We start from the raw sequence: 11,988 nt of genomic DNA, 5'->3' as shown, positions 1-11,988 counted from the left end.
CAGAGTCTGCTCAGTACATCAGAGTTCTCAGTGTTCCCGCTTAAATCAGGGTTCCCAGAGGATCCCTTAGAGTCCCCAGAGTTCTCCCTTACCTCAGAGTCTGCAGAATCCCCCTTACAGTGAAAGGGAACTCTGCAAGTTCAGATGTAAAAGGGGAACTCTGTGGCCTCTGATGTAAAGGGGGGCTCTTGTTATTAATGTCATATGATTAGAAATTTTACTTAATAGCAAAATATATGTATAGTTTATATTATAAAAAAGAAAAATTGCTGTGCGCTGCTAAAATGTTTGGGATTTATTTGAAGAAAAGGTGGCAACCTTATGCTACCCCCTCTTTCAGTCTGTCCAGGGAGTTATAACAGAATAACAATTTAGATTCAGGTACATAGACTAGCTGCAATTAAAAAAAACACATTTTATTATTATTTAATAAATACATAACTCCAATACTTGCATAGAGTTAAAGGGGTTGTAAAGGTTTGTTTTTTATTTTCTAAATAGGTTCCTTTAAGCTAGTGCATTGTTGATTCACTTACCTTTTCCTTCGATTTCCCTTCTAAATGTTTTTTTTCTTTGTTTTCTTTGTCTGAATTTCTCACTTCCTGTTCCTCCTCAGTAAGCTGTTCAGTAAGCTGATCTGGCTGTCTAAACACCTCTCGGATGATGGTGTGAAGTTTACTGAGGAGAAACAGGAAGTGAGGAATTCAGACAAAGAAAAAAAACATTTAGAACGGAAATCGAAGGAAAAGGTACGTGAACCAACAATGCACTAGCTTAAGAACCTATTTAGAAAATAAAAAACAACTTTACAACCCCATTGGCTGCCTGTGTCCCCACTGTGGAGATATCCCTCAATTCCTGTCAGGACAGCAATTGTTAGATACCATCTCCATCAGGGACACAGACAAAAACATTTTAGGCAAAGTAAGGAAGGTTTGGAGCTGACAGCATTTTTTACTTTTGTGTTTTCCTGTCTGAGAAAATGCACCTCATTTTTTGTACTAGCGCTGCAGGTACAGGAAGCGGGGTCAAAGACAGGAATAAAAAAATCTCAATCCATCCAAATCCAAAAAAAGGCGACTTGATAATAGGCTGAATGTGGATTTGAACAGACTGGACAGTTAAAGCAGAACTCCGGGCAAAAATGTTTTTCCACGTCCTTGTTGCTGATCTCCTACATTCACCAAATATGTCATCCATGTTCTTCTGAGCTCTGTAGTTCATCTGTAATAGGCTGCTGACCTTGCTGAAAAACCACTATTGCCTGCTGACTTCCTGTTTGTAATACCGCTGGCTTCTAGTCCTCCCGTAGCCTCAGCCAGCGGTCTGACACACCCCCATTGTAGTTGTAGCAGGGAGGAAGCAGGCATGTTGTGGGTGGAGGGGGTCTCACAGCCCCCGGTCTGTGCCGCCTATGGAGGAGATGTCCGCCCTCAAGTCCACCTCCACTCTGTCCGCGACCAATCCCCGCCTCCGCCCGCCTGCTATCTCCGTGCAGAGCAGGGATTATGTCCGCCGCCCTACGGTATTATCATTGACAGAGCACTGTTCTTATACTGGCGGGAGGCGGACATCAGCGATCAGTGTTTTCATATACAAGAGCAAAAAGGAAGTGTAGCGATAATTACTGCAAATAATATATCAAAGTACTCAAACAGTGATGATATGATAAAATGGTGAATGCTGCAAAGAAAATAATAATGAAGTGTCAATGTGCTCAGACAGTGACAATGTGTAAATAGCAGCAGTATATGCAATGCTTATCCCAGATCAGAAATCAGTGTATATAAACAAATATACATGCATAAACTGTATAGGGCAGTGATGGCGAACCTTGGCACTCCAGATGTTTTCGAACTACATTTCCCATGATGCTCAACCACACTGAAGAGTGCAGGAGCATCATGGGAAATGTAGTTCCAAAACATCTGGGGTGCCAAGATTCGCCACCACTGGTATAGGGGATAGCCCACGATGATAATAAAATAAAAAGTCCCACACAGTGAATAGTCCAATCAAGTGATCTGTGATTCAATTGCCCAAAGTTGTGGTGATATAACAGAAAATCCCACACAATTAATAGTCCAATCAAGTGATCAGTATCTCAATCGCCCAAAATTGTAGTGAGAGTAAGTCTTGAATCAATCTCGGTAGCTTCACAGGTGGAAACCAGATAGAGAGGTAAAACACTCTTACCAGGTAAGTTGGATACAAGTACCATACGGCAATGTATCATACAGGCTTGAAGTGCTAGAACCACTAGCACACAGGGAGGACGGAGCCAGACGATCCAGGCTATAAGGCGGCCATCATGAAGAGTAGCGCCTATCCACACCAAACGCTTCGTGATGGAAATGTCTCAGCAAAGGTTCCAGAATGGCTCAGAACAATCCCATGGTGTAAAAAACAAAAAGGCAAAGAACGCCAATAGTGCAGGTAAAAAATTATCTACAACTTTATTCACATCTTAAAGTAAAACAGATGTGACATAAAATGTGATCACATAAAAAGATTATTATCACAACTACGACACTACCTGCCTCGAGTTTGCGTGTTCTCCCTGTGCCTGCGTGGGTTTCTTCCGGGTACTCCGGTTTCCTCCCACAATCCAAAGACATGCAGGTAGGTTAATTGGCTTCTGTCCAAAATTGTCCCTAGTATATGAATGGGGACCTTGGATTGTGGGCTCCTCGAGGGTAGGGACTGATGTGAGTGTCCAATGTACAGGGATAGGGACAATTGTAGACACTCACTCAGGTTGAACTGGATGGACTGGTGTCTTTATTCAACCTTACTAACTATGTAACTATGTAACTATTAAAAGCAATGTGGGAAGGGTAAGATAAGCGTAGCCCCTTTAGTGTTTAGATTTTTTGAAAATCCCGGAGTTCTGCTTTAACTACTTTAATACCAGGCATTTTCACCCCCTTCCTGCCCAGGCCAATATTCAGCTTTCAGCGCTCTAACATTTTGAATGACAAATGCGCGGTCATGCAACACTGTACCCATATGAAATTTTGATGATTTTTTTCCCCACAAATTGAGCTTTCTTTTGGTGGTATTTGATCACCTCTGTGGTTTTTATTTTTTGTGTTATAAACAAAATAACAAAAATGACAATTTAAAAAAAACACCATATTTTTTACGATTTGCTATAACAAATATCACAAATTATTTTTAAATAATATGAGGAGAGGAGATTCAGTTGTAAGTGTAGTACCCCCTAGTGTGCTACTAGTGTGAGTGTAGGCAAATGTATATTTTGACTCATAGTTAACTTGTGAGTCTTAATTAGGTCATGGGTTTACTGAAGGTCAGGCTGGATGACTCATACAGGCAGGTCTCTGGTGCTTCCCCCTGGGTCTAGAATTTTGGAGAAATTTCTAGATGTTAGTGGGTAGAAGCCAGGAGGGTTAATCTGCATACATAGGGGAACTTGGCCAATCCCCAGGCAATGGGCTTGGCAGGGAGGCTGAGCCAGCCCTTGAAAAAAGGATGAGTCAGGCCATCAAGGGAAGTCTGGTGGAAGATGAAGTGCTGAGGAGACTGCCGGTAGCCTTGGAGGGGAACCCTTATTCGGGGGGGGGGGGGTGCTCTGTCTCAAGCCGGTGCTGGCTTGGGAAGATCCTGACAGCAGCACGGTTTGAAAGTAATCCTAACTAAGAAGCAGGGGGAGCAAGGAGGGCAGTGTGAGTACATCAGCACACTCAGGGATTTTCAAGGGAACAGACTGCCAGGTAGTCAGCCTTTCTGGAAGACAGCGTTGTGCTTAATCTTTCCTTTACCTTGCCCTAGGAGATCTTTGGAGCAGCCGGTGGGTTGGTGAAGAAGCAGCCAGGTGGGCTGGTAGTTCCTACAGTCAGTAGAGCTGGGATCACTGTCTACGTTGGAGTTGGGGATACCCTGATTGTGTGCTACTTTCTAAGGGAATGAGAGTTCCTAGTCCTTAAGGGGCTTTTGCATCTTTGATTATCAAAGACTGTTGGTGTTCAGGAGGAGGGCAGTTCTGCAGCATGTACATTGGGGGGGGGGGGGAAGTTTTCCCTGTTATTGTTGCATCCCATAATTCCTTATCTCCATCCATGTTATTATCCCTAAAAACAACAAAAAACAAGCTCAAAGACTGTTCCTTGTTTCTCGATGAAAGTGGAAAATGCTTGTTACCTGGCTGTGCACGAGTAAGGAGACCAGTCATCTGCAACTCCTGCAGGGGTAGTGCTACATAAGAATATTATGTGTGCTGATGCTCAACGACTTGCCGACCAGCCACCACAGTTTTACTGTGGCAGAATGGCATGGCTGGGCGAAACAACGTTACCTTACGTCGCTTCGCCTTTTGGCCACAAGAGGCGTGCGTGTGCCTGCTTCCACGATCACTCGTGACAGGGCAAGAACCAGGAATTGTGTGTGTAAACACACAGATCCCGGTTCTTTCAGGGGAGTAGAGACAGAGCGTGTGTTCATACTAAGCATTAACACCGATCTCTCTCTCCTCCTAGTCTGTCATGTCCCCTTACAGTTAGAAAACAGTGAGGGAACACAGTTAACCCCTTGATCGCCCCCTAGTGTTAACCTTTTCCCTGCCAGTGACATTTATACAGTAAGCATTTTTATAGCACCGATCGCTGTATATTTGTCAATGGTCCCAAAAATGTGTCAAAAGTGTCCAATGTCACAGTCCCAATAAAAATTGCAGATCGCCGCCAGTAGTAGTAAAAAAATAATAATAATAAAAATGCCATAAATCTATCCCCTATTTTGTAGATGCTATAACTTTTACGTGAACCAATCAATATATTGCAATTTTTTTACCAAAAATATGTAGAAGATTACATATCGGCCCAAACTGAGGTAAAAATTTGTCTTTTTGATAAAAAGTGTGGGAAATTTATTATAGCAAAAAGTAAAAGATATTGGGGGTTGCCGGTTCATACCATAATTGGTGCGCCAGATAAATCAATAATTGAGCGTGTGAACCGGAGCACTCATATGCGCAAAAGCAATAATAATATGCCATTGATAATAGCGCAGGCCATATCATTAAGAGTCCATTCACACAGGAGCAACACGACTTCCAGCGCGACTTTGGGAGGTAACTTGGACATGACTTGTGTATGAATCACATCGCGACTTGGGGCAACTTCAACACGACTTGGGTGACTTACAACACGACTTTAAGTCGACCCCAGGCCAGGTGACTTTAATTTTAAATAAAAAACTGGCATGGGTTCCCCTCCAAGAGCATACCAGGCCCTTAGGTCTGGTGTGGATATTAAGGGGAACTCCACGCCAAAATAAAAAATAAAAAAATGGCGTGGGGGCCCCCCTCAAAATCCATACTAGGCCCTTCAGGTCTGGTATGGATATTAAGGGGAACCCTTCCAAATTTTTTTTTTAAATGGCGTGGCATCCCCCTCAAAATCCATACCAGGCCCTTCAGTTCTGGTATGGATTTTAAGGGGAATACCGCGCCAAAATTTAAAAAAGAATTATGTGGGGGTCCCCCTCAAAATCCATACCAAACCCTTATCCAAGCAGGCAACCTGGCAGGCCGCAGAAAAAGAGGGGGCCCCCCTCCTGAACCATACCAGGCCACATGTAGCCCCCCAAAGCACCTTGTCCCCATATTGATGGCGACAAGGGCCTCATCCCCACAGCCCTTGTCCGGTGGTTGTGGCGGGTCTGTGGGCGGGGGGCTTATCGGAATCTGGCTTGCATTTACGTTGCTTGACATTTACTAAGATTTTGCCGGCGCAGTGAGCTAGAGCATTTGAACGAGCGCAAATGTTGCTTGCGCAGTGCATAAATTGACCTGACGCAGTTCTAAGTGTACTTGTGGGCTTGTTCAGAAAAAGTTACTTTTTCATTCTATTTTGGGCATATTTGTTACTTGGGCAGGTATTACTATACTTCCTCACATCACCCACATCGGCCCCATAATATTGGCACTTTCAGCTTCTTTAAATTCTGAGTTGAAGAATGCGTGCACCATGTCTATAATGATGCACCAATTGCCGCCTCCCAATGCGCCAAGAATATTATAGTAAATGGGGAATTGCTCTGTGTTACAGGCGCAAATGTTTTGTAAATATGAAAATGGCCGTTGCGCATCAGCGTACGCCGCAACTCGATTGTAAATCAGCACCATTGTGTTTTTTTCAAAATTGTCGCTCTTCTTTTGTTTATAGCTCAAAAAATAAAAACCACAGAGGCGATCACATACCACCAAAAGAAAGCTCTATTTGCAGGAAGAAAAAATACATCAATTTTGTTTGGGTACAGCATTGCACGACTGCACAATTGTCAGTTAAATGGACGCAGTGCCGTATCACAAAAAATGGCCATGTCAGTGAGCAGCCAAATCTTCCAGGGCTGAAGTGGTTAAGTGGCATGGTTGAGTGGCAAAAAAAAAATCTAAAAAGAAAATCTGTTCTTATACCCTGATATTCCCTAGCCTCTACTAAAGTGGAAACTTTCTTTCTAGTTTTGGATACACTGGGAAGATGTTTCCTCTGTCTATTTTTTTCCCCCCCTGATATCTGTGTTATTACTGCAGACATAGGCATGCGCACAGGGTGTGCCGGATGTGCCTGGGCACACACCCTAATCACCCCATGTGCATTAGCATTATCCAAGGGTGGCACCAGGTGGGTGGTTAGGGTGCCGGTGGCCAGTGTAAATGCCTCCATTATATTAAAAGACTAGGTTCAACTGTAGGAACACATTACACCTATCCTTAGGATGTAAGGTAATAGGCTCCCAATCAACTGTCTCCCATCATCAGAGCCTCCTCCCTGTGACAGTAGGTGGCGTTCATGTGTGTTTGAGCTTTGGGGTGCACACCCTAATGCAATAGGCTGCGCACACCTATGACTGCAGATATTCCCCCTACTTGCTGCCCTGGGGACACAACAGAAAATTTGACAACAGTCCCTGGAACAGGTAGGAGATTTCAGCTCACCTTTTTCCCAGTGGCAATTATAAAATGTTAGATTTCCCATCCATGGTGACCAGGCCATAAAATGTAAAACTGGCCCTCATTTGGGGGCAGAAAAGTTCTTCTCCATTTCCCCTAGGGCAAGATTTAGGTTAGGGGGGCCCGGGATATTTCCAGTTCAGTTGGCCCCTCATATTTAGGAATTAAAATACACAGCAAGTCAACAAATTGTACTTAATGTCATTGGAAGCAACAAATTATACCTATAAAGAAAGGTTAAAGTGGTTGTAAACCCTTACAACACACTTTAACCTACAGGTAAGCCTAGATTAAGGCTTACCTATAGGTGCTGCAAATATCTCCTAAACCTACATGGTTTAGGAGATATTTACAATTCCCCGTACGAGGATTCCTTCTGCGCATGCGCCGATGTACTCGGCGCATGCGCACTTTAGAAGGGTCACGGCGTGCCATTTTCATTAAACGACAATGCCGTGGCTGGCGGCTCCCGCGCATGTGCGGGAGTGACGTCACACGACTCCGGCCAGTAACAGAGTCAGAGTCCGTGACCCCAGGAGGAAGATGGATGCTTCCAGCTGGCGAGGAAATCAGGGACATCGCTGGCTCCTGTGTCAGGTAAGTGACACATAATGGGCTACTATGCAGCTTTGCCTTTGCAGGGAAACAAAGAGGAAGTAAAACCCTGATGGGTAAGGGATGGTCAGAATCACCACATTCCTATGCGTTCCCCTGCAGTGTGATTATCAGCCCATTCATTTGAATAGGCTGACATCACTCTGGATCCCACAATAAATAGTGAATGCATACCTCTGAAAAATGCACCAAGCCAAATTGCATGGTACTATGGTAGCATGCGATCTAGTGCCTGCAAACACACTGTGTTTGCAATCTGCATTTAGGGTGCTATTAACAATATATAGGCACCGACATCAGATCACAAAATCAGTACATTTTGAAAATGGTGCGGGAATTACGCACATATCCTTTCCCATATCGTATTCTGGTGTGAACTGACCGTAATTGACTTATATTTCTGAAGTAAATACAAATGACAAAGAACATAACTATGCCATAACTCCCAACATTTTGAGATGGGAATGAGGTACACCTACTAGCAAATGTATGTCAGCATAGGACACGCCCCCTGCCACACCCCCTTAAAGGAGAATTAACCCCCCCAAAAAAGGTTAATCAAATCCACAAGTGCTTTTTTTTACCACTACTATTCCTTTATATTGGCTTTTAGAATGTACAAATGCAGCACTTTAGAAATTGGAGGAAAGGTTTAGCACTGGGAAACACTTTTTGAAAGATCAAAAGTGCATTTTATATACAACTATATAGATCAGACCAAAATGAGGGACAAATGAGGAGGAAAGAGGGACAGAGGGACATTACTCGAAATCAGGGACAGTTGGGAGGTATGATTATGCTTCTATCTACTCTTTAGTTTCAATAGATAATAATGGCTGACAGAACAATGTACATAACAAAATTAAACTGAACCTGTCCCTGCAAAAGTTTTAAGTTTATCTATGCTAAGTGCAATGGAGAACTTTTACCAAGCCGATCCATCCCTTGCGTCAAGTAAACAGTCACGGCTGATTCATCATATTACTGCTGATGTTTTTAAGGAATCTGTCATAGAATCTTTTATTAGAATCTTCTCATAAAATCTGTTACAATGCTGCGAAAAATAAAGCGCATTGTCACATAGAGCCTATCAAATCGAGGAGGTCTGTAAAGACGAAAATAAATAAATAAATGTGATAATAACTACATATACACGCCTTCCCGCACTTGCTCAGGTGAAAACCCAGCCTTACTGATCTTTTACGCAGCTGTGTGCATTGTCCCATAGACAACAACTTACCTGTATTCAGATCATTAAAAAAATATGTACAATTGGCTAAAGGGCCAGTTCGCACCAGATCGCAGTGGACGAACTTCACTTTCTGTATGCTTTTTTTTTCGGCACTGCGTTCAAAAAAAGCACTGACTTTGCAATCTTCTGTGGGTGCCAATACAGTGTGCTGACAGCAGCATGCAATCTGGTGCAGTGCGCTTTTTAAAAGTAGTGCAGTCATTACTTTTTGTGTGTTAGGCCCCTTTCATATGGGCACCTCCTCTGATCCCCGCTTAGGTGGATGACAGGTCCGCTTCCTGTACAGAGTGGAGATTGACAGAGTCCCATTCTCCTCCATGGGGAAATCGGATGAAAACAGACCGCCTGTCCGTTTTCATCAGGTGGAAATTGCGACCGTGTGTAGGCTCCATCAGACATTTTCCATCGGAATTTCCGACACACAAAATTTGAGATCTGGATTGCAAATTTTCCGACAACAAAATCCGTTGTTTCGTGTGTACACAATTCCGACGCACAAAGTTCTACGCATGCTCGGAATCAAGCAGAAGAGCTGCACTGGCTATTGAACTTCAATTTTCTCGGCTTGTCGCCGTGTTCTTGACGTTCGGAATTTCCAACAACAATGTGTGACCGTGTGTGTATGCAAGACAAGTTTGAGCCAACATCCGTCTGAAAAAATCCCACAGATTTTGTTGTCGGAATGTGCGATCGTGTGTACGCGGCATTAAGGTGCGATTTGCAGCCAATCAAATGAATGGGCTGCAAAATTGCACTGCAGGGGAATGCACAGGCTCCTGTACAGTTCTGGTGTGAACCGTCCTTAAGTGTGTGTAAACTGATGATTAACTTTTGTATAGAGGGGGGCCTCTTCTGGCAGGAGGCCCAAGGCACATGCCCTTTTTGCACCCTGATAAATCAAGCACTGCCCCTAATGTGACCTCGACTCAAATCATTTCTCTTTTTACAATCTTAAGCTGCATTCGTAGCAATACAGAATCGCAAACAGTACAAAACAACTGTCTAAATATGTTATTTCAGTTCTCTTTTCCCCAGAGCAAGGCCAGTTACGGTGTTCTGCATGGAAAGGGGTATGTCCCAGCCCTCCCCCCCCCCTGAAGTCACTTTAGAACTGAGCTCCAGCAGGCAGACTGCAGGCCTGTGACATCACACTGACGGCTGTGGCAGCTGCTAGTGTAGGAGGGCAGGCTTCTTCTCTCTTTTCTCTCCTCTTCTTCTGCAGGGCTGCACAGGACTCCTCTACTCTCAGGATCCCCCAGCTACTTTCATCCTGCAAATCAGCCCTACAAGACATCTCAAGAAAGTAAGTTCTAATGCCATTCTTTGTTCTATTGCTTGCACAATGGCCGATGCCACTGGCACAGTGCCTAGACATTAGGGACCTTCACAAGTCATTTAATCTTTTCCATGTGGCGGTATCACACACTGCTATGACTACATATTCAGATTATCTTCTGTCCTTTTAAAGAAAGTTTCACATTGCAGCACATATTACCTATTTTTTCCATCCTAAATGTATAGAATAACTTAGTTAGTCTCAAAGGCAACTGATATCGCCGCCGACAGATTCTTAAAAAGAACATATATATATATATTATAGAGAGAGAGAGAGATAGATAAATAGATAGATAGATAGATAGATAGATACCATACACACACACACACATATATATGTGTGTGTATATAGATAGATAGATACTATATACACATATATATATACATATAGATAGATATATACTATATACACACACATATATATATATATATATATATATATATATATAAATTTAATTATTATTTATTTATTTATTATTTATTTATTTTTGTACCATATGCAAAAACCGTGAATTGTGTTATCAAAAGCAAGCAGATTTCACTTTACAGCAGATAGAACAATAAAAAATGGTTGCTGATCGGTTGCTATGGGTTACTGCACTTTGTTTTTTGACCCAGTAGATACATCTGTGTGCTTATCCTTTTAGTTTTGTCTTTTAGGTATAAGATTGTTCTTTGAGGATATACTTGTTTGCTAACAGAATTATTATTTTATTAAATACTATATATTATTTAAATAATAGATATCATAAATCTATCTATCTATCTATCCATCTATCTATCCATCCATCTATCTATCTCCACTCTATCTATCTATCTATCTATCTATCTATCTATCTATCCATCTATCTCCACTCTTTCTATCTATCTATCTATCTATCTATCTATCTATCTATCCATCTATCTCCACTCTATCTATCTATCTATCTATCTATCTATCTATCTATCTATCTATCTATCTCCACTCTATCTATCTATCTATCTATCTATCTATCTATCTATCTATCTATCTATCCATCTATCTCCACTCTTTCTATCTATCTATCTATCTATCTATCTGTCTATCTACCTATCTATCTATCTGTCTATCTATCTATCTATATATCTATCTGTCTATCTACCTATCTATCTCCACTCTATCTATCTATCTATCTATCTATCTATCTATCTATCTATCTATCTATCCATCTATCTCCACTCTATCTATCTATCTATCTATCTATCTATCTATCTATCTATCTGTCTATCTACCTATCTATCTATCTGTCTATCTATCTATCTATATATCTATCTGTCTATCTACCTATCTATCTCCACTCTATCTATCTATCTATCTATCTATCTATCTATCTATCTATCTATCTATCTATATATCTATCTATATCTATAGATAAATAGATATAGATATTATTGAGTGACTATACTATTAAATGGATTTTATCAGGACATCTTGAATTACAATGGTACAGTAGGTTGGGTGTGTCCTCCATACCGCGTACCGCGTACAGTACTGCACACTTCCCATTGTAACTGCAGCCAAGAACTAACTACTGTAACAAAGAACTTCCATTGCAATACTGTAGGCTGAAGATTTGAAGGTTGGCTGGGTTGCTATCCTTTTCTTGTATTACTATGGTAATGCTGACCATACATTCTAAAATGTTTTTATCCCATTTCAACTATGTATTGCAAGGGCCTGTCTAATGGCACACAAATTGAAAGTGTTCAGGTTTGACCTCATATTATACAGTTTTGGTAAATCTAAAAGAAAATTGTTCAAGGAAATTGTATAATGTATGGCCAGCCTTAG

General features: G+C 41.8%; 1 protein-coding gene across 1 annotated transcript in view; it reads left to right on the top strand.

Moving 5' to 3' along the window:
• Positions 1 to 9,980: 9,980 nt before the first annotated feature.
• Positions 9,981 to 11,988, top strand: part of ANXA6 (annexin A6) — a 150,505-nt gene continuing 148,497 nt past the window's right edge. The window contains exon 1 of the mRNA XM_077468324.1: positions 9,981 to 10,146. The gene's annotated coding sequence lies outside the window, so the exon portion shown is untranslated. The remainder of the gene's footprint in view (positions 10,147 to 11,988) is intronic.

The sequence above is a fragment of the Lithobates pipiens genome, unplaced genomic scaffold (genome assembly GCF_037356315.1).
Source record: "Lithobates pipiens isolate NorthernLeopardFrog02 unplaced genomic scaffold, aLitPip1_a1.2 Scaffold_8, whole genome shotgun sequence".
Lineage (NCBI taxonomy): Eukaryota > Metazoa > Chordata > Amphibia > Anura > Ranidae > Lithobates > Lithobates pipiens.
Note: the sequence above shows the minus strand (reverse complement) of the source record. Positions and strands in the feature narration are given on the sequence as shown.